Source organism: Ailuropoda melanoleuca, chromosome 10 (assembly GCF_002007445.2).
Source record: "Ailuropoda melanoleuca isolate Jingjing chromosome 10, ASM200744v2, whole genome shotgun sequence".
Taxonomy (NCBI): Eukaryota; Metazoa; Chordata; class Mammalia; order Carnivora; family Ursidae; genus Ailuropoda; species Ailuropoda melanoleuca.
Window position 1 is genome coordinate 35,966,676 of NC_048227.1, and position 10,113 is coordinate 35,976,788.

The following is a 10,113-nucleotide window of genomic DNA, read 5'->3' on the forward strand; positions in this document are numbered from 1 at the left end:
GTTTCCAGTCCCTGCTTCACTCCATGCTAACTGATTTGGGGCAAATTATGCACCTTGTCTGAGTCTCTTTTTCACATCTGAGGATAACAATACCTATATTGCAAGAATGAGAAAAAGATTAGAATGCTATTTGTAAAGCCTCTAGCTCTGTCCTTGGCAATTAGAAGGTGCACAGTAAAAGGTGTATGATAGTAAGAGAAACTCCATCTTATAGGAATGTCTTCATGGTGTATCTCACCACCTGACATGTATTTATAGATTCAAGGTCATTCCCCTACAAGAACGTAAGGCTCTTGGAGAGCAGGAATTGGTTTGGTCATGACAGAATCATAGTGCCTCCAATATTGTTCGGTGCGTTTAACTATTTGACAAGTGAATGAATGGGTGAGAATATACAAACAAGACTGAGGTCATCAGACCTGATTAACTGCTTAGTCGTCAAGTACTTAGGCATTATGAAGAATACCAAAGGAGACGAAACTGGTCTGTTTGAGATGTCTCTGACATCTGTCTTCCCTCCATTTCCGCTACTACCATTCTAAACAGGATTGCTGAAACTCAGCACTACTGATATCTTGGGCCACACAGGTATTTATTGTGGATGGATGGGGTGGGGAGGGGGTTTGTGCATGATAGGAGACATGTAACTGCATCCCTGGCCTTCACCCTCTAGATGTCAGCAGCACCTCTGAGGTGTGACCACAAAATTGACTCCATTGTTACCAAATGCCTTTTGGAGGCAAAATCCTCCTTGTTTAGGAACCCCCGTCTAAGGACATATCATTAGACCCGGCTGCTATAAAAGTCTTCATCTCTCCACCTAGTTCCTACAGAGCAGATCTGGACTTCCTGACTTTCCATATATCTGATCCAATTGTATAACTAGTCTTTTCCAAAGCCCTGGAGACTTCCTGTTGCCACTGAAATAAGCCAAGATCTCCAAGCTTACAAGGCTGTCCTTGGCATTCAAGTCCCAACCAACCACCCCGGCCTCATTGCCCACTACTCTATGCATATTCTCCAACCAGCACAGGTGATCCAGTCTCAGGTCCTGGAACAAACAGGCTCTGGGCTTTCAAGCCTTAATACCCTGACCCACAAACTTCCTACCTAAACTCTTCTCAGGGTTCGATTCACTGAATACAAGGGGACTGCAAGTCTCCGCCCCTCCCAGCCAGGGGAGGAAGGGCACCTGAGCCTAGAAATGTAGAAAGAAGGAAACTTATGTCCTGAAGGAGAGCACCATCGAAAGGCAAGCACCCGCACCCCCACAGGATGAGTACTGGCACTACCACTACCGCCTTCTTGAAGCCTCCGAATGCTCTGAACTCTTCGGCCCTGTCTCTAACTCTCTCTCGCAAAGCGCCTTCTCTAACTCCACCTAATACCAAGATGTTTCTGGTGGGCTGACTTCTCCACTCGTTTGGGAGCTCTCTTGAGGACAAGGGCAGTGTCTGAGTGCTCTTCCGAGACAACAGGTCTCAGTGCACGAGTGCTTCATCGGCGTAAATCGCGAGGGCAGGAGGCTCGGAACCTTTCAAAAGTCTCTCCGGGGGGAAATGCACGGACGGGTGCCCCGCAGGGAGACGGGTGGCACGCCGGCCACCTCCTCCCCATCCCCACCCCCGAGGGGCGAGGTCCCGGCACACGGCCACTCGGTGTCTTCGCGTCCCGGGACGGAAGACCACAGCTGCAGGGTAGAGGGAGAAGCCGCAGCGCTCGGTGCCTTCCCAACAGGAAAAGTCAGCTTCACACGCGTCACTCACCAACAGCTCCATCTCCTCCAACGAGCTGGGTCGGAAGCTGCCGCGGGGCATGCCGGGACGTTCAGACGGCTTGGCGCAGGCGCAACGGCTCAGCCGGAAACGTGCGGGGCGGAGCACGCAAGCCCAGCCTGAAGAACCTTTCCCTTTCTCTGGTTTCCGCCTTCCGCTAATCGACAGCCCTCCTCACCAATGAATCGACAGGATCTTCTAGGCGTCATGCCCTGGGGCCAAATCGGGGTATTTAAGAGAACCGGGGCCAGGGCTATGGGCGTTCGTTAACTCTCTCCTGTTGGTTATTGCTCTTCCGTTGGCCAGGCGCTTCTGCTTCTTGACTTGGATGGGTTTTCCTTCCAACACAGGTGTTGCTCAGAGGGTTTTACAGATGTCGTAGCGGCAGTAGTCAAAGACCGTCACGCTGTTGGTTTGCTAGGCGCAGTTGTATACACGTCCATACCACGTAATCCAGACAACAATCCTATGAAGTCAGTAGTAGTACCTTTTTCATCCTCCGGAAGAGGAAACCAAGACTGTTTTTAAGTGACTGTCATGACAGAAGTAGCGCTAGAACTCGCTTCCAACCCAGTTTTCTTCCCTGTTTCATTTTTCAAAATTTCATGAGTACCGCAAATCAATCTCATATTAAAAGTTATTCTGTCCATTTCCATTTACCAAGCTGCACTCTTTCCATAGGAAATAACTGTTTCTTGTGTATCTTTTTGTAGCTTCACGTGCAATTTTGCCTATTTATCTTAACGTTTTTGTTTCAGTATAATGACTTCATCTTTTTTTAAAAGCTGCTGCGTTTAGTCATGTACCATATTCAATCTTCAATCATTTCTTCTTTGATGTACAGCGAAACACCTTCCTAATTTTCACATACGTTTTTGTATTTTTCTAGAGTGGAATATTCTGGATTTGTTTTAAAGAGGAAGATGATGGATTGGATGTTGAGTGTGAGCGTAAGAATAGTGAGCTGTCTGCGTTTTCTGGCCCCTTTATCCATTCATCATTTATGAAGACACTACTTACACAATGAAGGAGTAGCCCTCCATCAGGATATAAATGGAGGGAGGTGGGATGTGAAATAGACTAATAAACTTCCCTAGGAAAACATTCCACTTTGATTAAAAACAACATGAACAGTTTTCACTAGATACTCCCACATACATTATATAACTATTTGATCCTTACAATGTTCCTGCTGGGTATCCTATTCATTTTACATATGATGAAAGGGAGTGCTGGAGAGACCAGCTCCATTGGCTATCATATCTCATTTGCACAGTATACCAAAATGCCCGAGGCTCTTGGCTCCAGGTGTCATGAACTTTTTAAGGTTTCTTGATGTCTCTCCAATCACAGGGCATTGTAACTAGACCACTACACTGACAGGAAGGAGAGACAGAAGAGTCTGATTTTGGGGGGGGGGGAACAAAACAATGGCAGAGCAGTGCTTCTCTGTAACCGTAGTTACATGTTTCCTCAGCCTCCTAAAATCTTCTTTAGTGCACCGTTAAGGTCCTTGTTCCTCCAGCTTAGATGAGAATGGAGTATGGGTGTAACAATGTTAAGAACAAGATAAAGATAAGGAAATTGGTCTGACTAAGGAAGTAGCTGTTCTAGGTGAGAGTTAGTTGGAGGTAACTATCCCAAAGAGAATTCCTGCACCACCAGGTGGGACCTGTTTGTTCCTAAGTCTTTGCTTCTCTCTGTCCGTGGCTTAGTAGATCCTTGGCCAACTTCTGTAATGCAGATATAGTTAACAAGGACCATCCCACGGAGACCAGTAGGAAGATGATTGTGATCAGACAGACATTGAACTTTTGAAACGTTTATAGCCACATGTGACTTTATCCAGGCAGGCACCTCATAAGGTAAGTGGTCAACTGTCCCTCTGCGAAAAGCAGAGGGACAGCTGTAATGTGGCAGGCATCTGAACTACGGAGTTGTCAAAAACATTCTGCAAGGCTAGGGTTGCCAACTTTACCCAGTGTATCACTGCTTGACTAAAGCATGGTGGAAGACCAACAGATGACAATGTGTGGCCAAGGTTATCACCCCTGAGAGAATGCTCTCCGTGGAGTTGAGGGCCAGGACAAAAAAAAAAAAAAAAGGAAAAAAATAAAAATCAACTATAATCTTATGGCATATTTGTGTATGTCTCCAAGTTTCCTAGCTTTCTGGGATTACCATATTTTTTATTATCCAAATAAAGGCTTCTTCTTGCATGGATGTAAGGATGTTTTTGTTTCACATTTTTCTACAACTTTTCAGTAACGTCTCATTTGTGATACACATCCAACTTGATGCATATAGCTCTACATTTTTATTGCTGTATAGTATTCCACTAGTGTGACTACCATATTCATTCATCTGTTCTACTGTAAATGAACACTTGGGCTATTTTGGTCTTCTATTACAAACAATGCCGTTCTGAACATTATTGTATATGTAAATAGATGTATTTTTAAAGGACTTTTGGGGCACCTGGGTGGCTCAAATGGTTAAGCATCTGCCTTTGACTTGGGTCATGATCCTAGGGTCCTAGGATCAAGCCCGGTGTCAGGCTCCCTGCTCCGCGGGGAGCCTTCTTCCTCTCCTGCTGCTCCCTCCGCTTGTGCTCTCCCGCTCTGTCGAATAAATAACATCTTTTTAAAAAATTAGAAAAGACTTTCTCCAGGGTATGCCACAGAGAAATAGGTCATTGGTATGTACATCCTCAACTTTACTAAATAATTCCAAATACTACTGGCAGTATTTAAAAGTTCCTGGCGTTTTGGGACACCTGGGTGGGTCAGTCGGTTAAGCGTCTGCCTTCAGCTCAGGTCATGATCCCAGGGTCCTGAGATCCAGCCCTACGTCAGGCTCCTTGTTCAGTGGGGAGCCTGCTTCTCCCTCTCCCTCAGCCCCTCCTCCCTGCTTGTGCTCTCTCTCTCAAATAAATAAAGTCTTACAAATAAGTAAATAAAAGTTCCTGGTGTTTCATATCATTGTCATCTCTTGGTATTGTCATTCTTTTAAATTACTACCAATCAGAAGGAATAAAATAGTATTTCATTGTGGCTTTAATTTGAATCCCTGATTCCTAATGAAATCTGGCATATTTTGATATATGATTAATAAATTGTTTCTTACAATTAGAAATTTTTTTAAAAAATATTTTATTTATTTATTTATTTAATTAATTAATTTATTTATTTATTTATTTATTTAACAGAGATAGAGACAGCCAGCAAGAGAGGGAACACAAGCAGGGGGAGTGGGAGAGGAAGAAGCAGGCTCATAGCAGAGGAGTCTGATGTGGGGCTCGATCCCATAACGCCCGGGATCACGCCCTGAGCTCAAGGCAGACGCTTAACAACTGCGCCACCCAGGTGCCCCTACAATTAGAAATTTTGACCTCAAGTATTTCTCAGATTCTCTAAGAATGCTTTCACTTTCCTGGTTGTCATTTGTCATTTTGTTTTCTGTACAGCTCTGAGTCTTTCCACCTTTCACAATTGGCCCTTTGTTAACTGTTTCTCCATGCTGCTTCCACTCTTTCTTGTCTGCTTCTCGCTACATGCAAAGCTTGGGCACAGTACTCTTGTTTTTCAAAACAGGGTTCATATGAGGCTTCCCTGGTGCCTAAGAATAATGGAACTGTAGCACAGAAAACTAAAATCAAAATCTGGGAGTATTCCCTTCCCACTATTGGACCTGGCTTTTACAGGGGTTCCCCCACTGATTGTCTTTAGTTTTTGCCTGACATCATGTTTATGGCATCTGAGCCTCTTCTCCTGTATTAAAAGCCTCCTTTTTTAAATTTAATGTCTTCACTCTCCTTGTCTTGATCCCCTACTTCTCCCACCAGAAAAACAAAAGAAGTTAATATTATACTCTTGAGATGTGTATCACCTTACCAATAGTAATGGGGACACATGGTGTCCAGGAACTGGCTTCTAAATACCATTTGAGAGAAATGGCTAGGCTGGGGCAGGGATCATACAAGATGAGCATGGAGTACCCTATGGTGCCAGAAAGCAAAAAAAGTGCTCAAAGAATATGGGGAAAAGTCAGAAAAAAACAAAAGTTTGAATAGGCTCCCAATAGTCAAATAGCAGACAATATAATAGTAGCAGATTACAAACCATTGGATAAAATAGGAAACCTTGATTCTGTAACCACTAAATAAATGAATCAATTGAGTTTCGTTAGTAACAGGATATTTACCTAGTTTCAGATTACTTCCCCATTAAAGTTATTAATTAGAAAAGAAAATATAGATAAAATACAGGAAAAGCCTAGCAGACACCACTTTCATTTAGTGATCCAAGTAATATCATTAGTAATGGGACAAATTGAAATATACAGCACCTGTCTTTGTCTGCTCAGGCTGCCATAACAGAATACCATAGAGTGGGTGACTTCAACAAGTATTTATTTTCCCACGTTTCTGTAGGCTGGAAAATCAAAGATAAACGTGGGAGGATTCAGTTTACGGACAGAGCTCTTTCCTGGCTTGCAGATGAACACTTTGTTCCCTCATGGCATTTTCTCAGGGTGTGGAGAAAGATCACTCCTTTTCTTCCCCTTTTTATAAGGTCACCGATTTTATTGGATTAGGTGCCTAACCCTAATTAACTCCTAAAGGCTGTATCTTCAAATATAATCACACTGGGGACTAGGGCTTCAATGTATGAATTTGAGGCTGGGGGGGGGGCGGCAGATGACACAATTTAGTCCATAGCAACACCTGACAAGATACAATGAGAAGAAGGCAACATCACTGCTGTGGTATTCCTGCCAGAGAGGCAAAAGTTGAATCTAATTAAGAGGAAGCATAAAGCCCAAATCGAGCAATGTTCAATAAAATAACTGGCTAATGATCTTTAAAGTGTCAGCATTATGAATGCCAACAAAAGACTGAGCAACCATTTCAGACCGATAAAGATGTGACAGGGCTCCTGGATGGTTCAGTCAGGGGAGCACACAATTCGTGATCTTGGGTTATGAGTTTGAGCCCCACACTGGGTGTACAGACTACGTAAAAAGAAAATATTAAAAAAATCATGAGCTGTGACAACTAAAAGCATGTAAAAATATTAACAAAATCTTCTTGCTATGAAAGACCTTACTGGGACTACTGGCAAAAGCTGAATGGAGTTTGAAGATGAGCTATCAGGTGTTAATGTTTGTTTAGTAATTTTGATGGCTAAATTGTGGTCCCATAGGGGAATGTTCCTGTTTCTTGGAGATACAAACTAACATATTCGGAGGACAGAGTATCAAGGTGTCAATGTACTCTCAAAGGGGAATGTACTCTCAGAGGGGAAAAGTCCTTTGTATTATGCTTTCAACTTCTCTGTAACTTATTTCAAAAAAGAAAAAATATTTTTTGAAAAAAGCACAACCTTCACAGTCAAGAATATTTGGGTTTGATTCCCAGGCCTCCACTACGTACTCTTTTTTTTTTTTTTTTTTTAAGATTTATTTATTTATTTATTTATTTATTTATTTATTTATTTGACAGAGATAGAGACAGCCATCGAGAGAGGGAACATAAGCAGGGGGAGTGGGAGAGGAAGAACCAGGCTCATAGCAGAAGAGCCTGATGTGGGGCTCGATCCCATAACGCCGGGATCACGCCCTGAGCGGAAGGCAGACGCTTAACCGCTGTGCCACCCAGGCGCCCCCTCCACTATGTACTCTTGAACAAGTTTCTTCCTGTCCGCCAATGTGCTCCTCTTAAAATGGGAACAGTGTAGGTTGTGAGGAGTAAACAAATTGATTCTGATAAAGAGGTTAGATCATTACCTAATACATGGTAAGTACCAATAAAGTTAGCTATGGGTGATATAGTCAAATAAACTGGACCTCTTCACCAAATGATTAATGGAGCTTGCAAATCAGTCTGTAATTTAGAGCCCACATGCTAGAGCGTAAGCCCACCAAGACAAACTCAACTTTTTAATTCCTATTTCTCACCAACTCCTTTATTGCAACACCTCCTAACCATGGCAAAGAATTGAACCTCAGGGGCGCCTGGGTGGCTCAGTCGTTAAGCGTCTGCCTTCGGCTCAGGGCGTGATCCTGGCGTTATGGGATCGAGCCCCACATCAGGCTCCTCCGCTATGAGCCTGTTTCTTTCTCTCCCACTCCCCCTGCTTGTGCTCCCTCTCTCGCTGGCTGTCTCTATCTCTGTCAAATAAATAAAATCTTTAAAAAAAAAAAAAGAATTTAATCTCAGGGCTGTGAAGACAGGAAAATAATTGACTCCCTACATTGGCAGGTTCAAAATTTGGTCCTTTGATTCAGGTCTTCATACAGACTTCACTACATTATGAGGCTCATTATGGTTCTAGATAAACTCTACGAAAGGCTCTGTGTGATGTGCCCTTAAATTCGTTTAAATCCACTGATCAGACTAGCATATTCATATGCTGGGCATCTTTCATTTACTTAGGTTCCTGATCTTAAAACAGGTCTGGTTGTTTTTTCATTTTTTGAATTTCCAACTACTAAGACACCAAACACACTTTTTCCTCTGGGACGCTGGAAATAGAACTTCAAAGCCCTTCATGTCAAAGAGCTTGCCTCATATTTAATTGCTTCTTTCCCAATTCTTGACTGTGTTTCACTGACAGTGACTCACTCCTGGGCATGGAATACGAACACGTGTGCCATCTGACGTTTAGGATGATCCCTGTGATGCATTCACATCCCAAAGCAGTCAATCTCCTCTCTCCTGAATGTTCAGAATATTGAGAAGAGCGGCCAAGACTTGCTTCTGAAAGAGAATCCCAGATGTTGTACTTGCCCACCTTTGCCTGGTTTTCTGCCGATTCCTCCCCTAATTTCACAATGCTTCACAACTGCTCACTTGTCCCTGAGCTACACCATCAGAAGCTGGGGCTGGCTGCCTCCTACTATGAAATTTGCTCCTGAGCTGCAAGCACTACCCATTTGTGACTTTGTGTTCTCAGTATTCTTTATAGCCTGAGCAATAAAGAAAAATGAAAACTGAAAAAAACAAGTGTAATCCTAAATTTCTGATCCTGGTAGGGAAGACTAGATGTGTTTTAAGTGTTTGGAAGACGGCTGACAGTGATATTCTTGAGAGCTCAGTTTGTGCCTATCTTGCATGGAATTTCTAAGTTACTATTTCCTGAGGACTCGATCAGAATGGGAAACAGCGTTTTCAGTGGAGAATAACACTGAGGTAGTGGGGCAGGTAAACCACAAAACAAGCTTCGTTCAGAAGGATGAAGTCAGAGGAGAAATAAAATGAAAATGTCTCTAGTCAGAAAGATTAAGGTATTTGATGAAGTGAAAAGGAATTTTATCCCTGAATCTTGGAAGAGGAACCTTGGAGAGACTGTAAAAATGAAAACTGTAGAAGTGCCATTTAACTAAAAAAATAAGAACGGAAGTACAAGCTTCTCCATTAAGGAGGATAAGTAGCTATGATGCTGGCTAATGCTCCCTCACCATAGTTAAAGGATGAAGGAAACACTTAAGCATTTTTTTTCTGAACTTATCCCTGTAAGCCATTAATACTTAAGCTACTAACATTTAAAATCTTTTTAAGAGGGGGCGCCTGGGTGGCACAGCGGTTAAGCGCCTGCCTTCGGCTCAGGGCGTGATCCTGGCGTTATGGGATCGAGCCCCACATCAGGCTCCTCTGCTATGAGCCTGCTTCTTCCTCTCCCACTCCCCCTGCTTGTGTTCCCTCTCTCGCTGGCTGTCTCTATCTCTGTTGAATAAATAAATAAAATCTTTTAAAAAAAAAATCTTTTTAAGAAAATCTTTCTAAACGGAAGCATATTTTTTATATTTATGAATATTACAGATCCTTAACTTTTTTCTTCAAATGCTCTGACACTGTTCAGTTGTTCATACACAAGATGGACAAATGCTTAATGTAAAAATTATAATTTTGAAAATCCATTGGTTTAAAATTTTCAAAAGTAAGCATTCTTACTAAGTTTTCTCTTAAAGGTGCAGAGTAGCCAAATACTATAAGGCTTAATGTTGTTTTGCTTTTTTTGGGGGGGGGGGAGGCCTGAGGGAGAGAGAGAGAATCTTAAGCAGGATCCATGCCCAATGTGGACCTTGACCCAGGGATCTATCTCACAACCCTGGGATCATGACCTGAGCCAAAATCAAGAGTCAGAGACATAACCAACTGAGCCACCCAGGCACCCCAAAGGCCTAATGTTTTGTGTTAGTGCCAAGATCAGTGCAACTCCAGTCATCGTCCTGCTGTGGCGTAAGGGAGAAGCAACTCTGACACCTTTGCTAAATCTGAAACAGTGTGCTTGATCCCTCTCATGAGAGATGGGGTGACTGCTTTAAAGGGAAGTGC